Source organism: Haemaphysalis longicornis, unplaced genomic scaffold, assembly GCF_048455015.1.
Source record: "Haemaphysalis longicornis isolate Haplotype H1 unplaced genomic scaffold, Haemaphysalis longicornis Haplotype H1 scaffold_5, whole genome shotgun sequence".
Lineage (NCBI taxonomy): Eukaryota > Metazoa > Arthropoda > Arachnida > Ixodida > Ixodidae > Haemaphysalis > Haemaphysalis longicornis.
Window position 1 is genome coordinate 78,342,504 of NW_027526385.1, and position 4,489 is coordinate 78,346,992.

Below are 4,489 nucleotides of genomic sequence, written 5' to 3' on the forward strand. Positions count from 1 at the left end.
GCTGTGGCGACTTCCGTAATATGTTATTCTTGGGGCAACACACGTCGACAAACAGAAGCAACTAGGGTTAAAAGGAGTTTAAACCAGAAAAAAAACGAAAAAGCCTCAAGTACGTTTGCACTCTTGTTGCCGTTCGTACCCTGTGCCGGATACTACCATGGGATTTAATTTATTGAAACTGTTTTGCGGACTCTGGTTCACGGGGCAATTATGTACTTTCGGTGTTTTATATGCGAGAGTACGGCCCACGAAAACGTCAGGCAGAGCTTGCCAGCGGCTAACAAAGATTTTCTAGTGGACCGCTGTTCTGTCGCACCGAAGTGAAAATGTACAATGCAAATGTCTATAATTAAATACTGCTACAGTCACTGTTATGGGGCAAAATTTTGTAAAGCAACAATAAGGTTGTGAACGATTTTCTTCCCGTAGAAATGTGTATTCTGCCTTTTAATTAAAATTAAAGCTTCTCTAAGTAAGAACAACACGGGGACAACCGACGAAGTGTTTGGGGTCCGTCCTAATAAAAGAAGCCTAGGCCATTTCGTTTTAATGAAAAGTGGATAGTTATATTACGATGAATAGTAACGAACAAACGTAATTTTGCAGAAATAAGCAAAAAACGAAAGAAAAGACGCCTATAAAATCTCTTCAAGCTGTTAATTTTTGCCAAAGTACATTAGCGGCATACTATTTCTGGGGAATTTATTTTCGTATGTTGATTTCTGGTGTCGCCGCCACGTTTCGTGCACAAGCAGAAAGTCGCCGGTTACTCTTAGGCTTTCCGCAGTTGGCATATATATATATATATATATATATATATATATATATATATATATATATATATATATATATATATATATATATATATTGGCGTTGTAGACTGCCGACCTATGTTTCTGTATTTCCTCAACGAGCCTCTCATTTCCTTACTATATTATTCTGCATAAGCCTAGCGAGGGTCTCGGTTCTAGCAGCCTTGATGCCTAGGCAGCATAAGAGGGCTTCCCGCCAGCTACCCACTCATGACAGGTTGTAGACGTTTGAGTCACGCCCCGGGGGTTGAAAAGAAGGTCCCCTTCTCCCCGTGTAGTCAGAGTGGCGCTGGCTACCACCCTCAAGCGTCAGATACACTTCTAGTAAATATAAATAGCCCAGAAAGTGAAGGAGAACACAGTCGCCCAGATAGCCGAATTGGTAAGGCATTCGACATGTAATCGAAAGGCGTGGGTTCGGTCCCCACTCTGGGCGCGTGTTTTTCTTTCTTCTGTATATTTAAAAAAAATGTTCACTTCATTAACCGTAGTAAAAAAGAAAAGAGCCTAACCACACCCCTATGCCTCCTTTGGCGTCGTAGACTGCTGACCCAGCTTCTGTAATTCCTCAACGTGCCCCTCATTTCCTTACTATATTATTCTGCGAAAGCCTAGCGAGGGTCTCGGTTCTGGCAGCCTTGATGCCTAGGTAGCATAAGAGGGCTTCCCGCCAGTTACCCGCTCATGACAGGCTGTAGACGTTGGAGTCACACCGCGGGGGTTGAAAAGAAGGTCCCCTTCTCCCCGTGTAGTCAGAGTGGCGCTGGCTACCACCCTCAAGTGTCAGATACACCTCTAGTAAATATAAATAGCCCAGAAAGTGAAGGAGAACACAGTCGCCCAGATAGCCGAATTGGTAAGGCATTCGACATGTAATCGAAAGGCGTGGGTTCGGTCCCCACTCTGGGCACGTGTTTTTCTTTCTTCTGTATATTTAAAAAAAAATGTTCACTTCATTAACCGTAGTAAAAAAGAAAAGAGCCCAACCACACCCCCATGCCTCCTTTGGCGTCGTAGACTGCTGACCCAGCTTCTGTAATTCCTCAACGTGCCCCTCATTTCCTTACTAAATTATTCTGCGAAAGCCTAGCGAGGGTCTCGGTTCTGGCAGCCTTGATGCCTAGGTAGCATAAGAGGGCTTCCCGCCAGTTACCCGCTCATGACAGGCTGTAGACGTTGGAGTCACGCCGCGGGGGTTGAAAAGAAGGTCCCCTTCTCCCCGTGTAGTCATAGTGGCGCTGGCTACCACCCTCAAGTGTCAGATACACCTCTAGTAAATATAAATAGCCCAGAAAGTGAAGGAGAACACAGTCGCCCAGATAGCCGAATTGGTAAGGCATTCGACATGTAATCGAAAGGCGTGGGTTCGGTCCCCACTCTCGGCGCGTGTTTTTCTTTCTTCTGTATATTTACAAAAAATGTTCACTTCATTAACCGTAGTAAAAAAGAAAAGAGCCTAACCACACCCCTATGCCTCCTTTGGCGTCGTAGACTGCTGACCCAGCTTCTGTAATTCCTCAACGAGCCCCTCATTTCCTTACTATATTATTCTGCGAAAGCCTAGCGAGGGTCTCGGTTCTGGCAGCCTTGATGCCTAGGTAGCATAAGAGGGCTTCCCGCCAGTTACCCGCTCATGACAGGCTGTCGACGTTGGAGTCACGCCGCGGGGGTTGAAAAGAAGGTCCCCTTCTCCCCGTGTAGTCATAGTGGCGCTGGCCACCACCCTCAAGTGTCAGATACACGTCTAGTAAATATAAATAGCCCAGAAAGTGAAGGAGAACACAGTCGCCCAATAGCCGAATTGGTAAGGCATTCGACATGTAATCGAAAGGCGTGGGTTCGGTCCCCACTCTGGGCGCGTGTTTTTCTTTCTTCTGTATATTTAAAAAAAAATGTTGACTTCATTAACCGTAGTAAAAAAGAAAAGAGCCTAACCACACCCCTATGCCTCCTTTGGCGTCGTAGACTGCTGACCCAGCTTCTGTAATTCCTCAACGAGCCCCTCATTTCCTTACTATATTATTCTGCGAAAGCCTATCGAGGGTCTCGGTTCTGGCAGCCTTGATGCCTAGGTAGCATAAGAGGGCTTCCCGCCAGCTACCCACTCATGACAGGTTGTAGACGTTTGAGTCACGCCCCGGGGGTTGAAAAGAAGGTCCCCTTCTCCCCGTGTAGTCAGAGTGGCGCTGGCTACCACTCTCAAGCGTCAGATACACTTCTAGTAAATATAAATAGCCCAGAAAGTGAAGGAGAACACAGTCGCCCAGATAGCCGAATTGGTAAGGAATTCGACATGTAATCGAAAGGCGTGGGTTCGGTCCCCACTCTGGGCGCGTGTTTTTCTTTCTTCTGTATATTTAAAAAAAATGTTCACTTCATTAACCGTAGTAAAAAAGAAAAGAGCCTAACCACACCCCTATGCCTCCTTTGGCATTGTAGACTGCTGACCCAGCTTCTGTAATTCCTCAACGTGCCCCTCATTTCCTTACTATATTATTCTGCGAAAGCCTAGCGAGGGTCTCGGTTCTGGCAGCCTTGATGCCTAGGTAGCATAAGAGGGCTTCCCGCCAGTTACCCGCTCATGACAGGCTGTAGACGTTGGAGTCACGCTGCGGGGGTTGAAAAGAAGGTCCCCTTCTCCCCGTGTAGTCAGAGTGGCGCTGGCTACCACCCTCAAGTGTCAGATACACCTCTAGTAAATATAAATAGCCCAGAAAGTGAAGGAGAACACAGTCGCCCAATAGCCGAATTGGTAAGGCATTCGACATGTAATCGAAAGGCGTGGGTTCTGTCCCCACTCTGGGCGCGTGTTTTTCTTTCTTCTGTATATTTAAAAAAAAATGTTCACTTCATTAACCGTAGTAAAAAAGAAAAGAGCCTAACCACACCCCTATGCCTCCTTTGGCGTCGTAGACTGCTGACCCAGCTTCTGTAATTCCTCAACGAGCCCCGCATTTCCTTACTATATTATTCTGCGAAAGCCTAGCGAGGGTCTCGGTTCTGGCAGCCTTGATGCCTAGGTAGCATAAGAGGGCTTTCCGCCAGTTACCCGCTCATGACAGGCTGTAGACGTTGGAGTCACGCCGCGGGGGTTGAAAAGAAGGTCCCCTTCTCCCCGTGTAGTCATAGTGGCGCTGGCCACCACCCTCAAGTGTCAGATACACGTCTAGTAAATATAAATAGCCCAGAAAGTGAAGGAGAACACAGTCGCCTAATAGCCGAATTGGTAAGGCATTCGACATGTAATCGAAAGGCGTGGCTTCGGTCCGCACTCTGGGCGCGTGTGTTTCTTTCTTCTGTATATTTAAAAAAAATGTTCACTTCATTAACTGTAGTAAAAAAGAAAAGAGCCTAACCACACCCCTATGCCTGCTTTGGCGTCGTAGACTGCTGACCCAGCTTCTGTCATTCCTCAACGAGCCCCTCATTTCCTTACTATATCATTCTGCGAAAGCCTAGTGAGGGTCTCGGTTCTGGCAGCCTTGATGCCTAGGTAGCATAAGAGGGCTTTCCCGCCAGTTACCCGCTCATGACAGGCTGTCGACGTTGGAGTCACGCCGCGGGGGTGGAAAAGAAGGTCCCCTTCTCCCCGTGTAGTCAGAGTGGCGCTGGCTACCACCCTGAAGTGTCAGATACACCTCTAGTAAATATAAATAGCCCAGAATGTGAAGGAGAAC

The 4,489-nt window shown here is 47.1% G+C and overlaps 1 non-coding gene across 1 annotated transcript; it reads left to right on the forward strand.

Moving 5' to 3' along the window:
- Positions 1–1,650: 1,650 nt before the first annotated feature.
- Positions 1,651–1,722, forward strand: Trnat-ugu (transfer RNA threonine (anticodon UGU)). The gene has a single exon. It is a non-coding gene; the product is annotated as a tRNA-Thr (tRNA).
- The last annotated feature ends 2,767 nt before the right edge of the window (positions 1,723–4,489 follow it).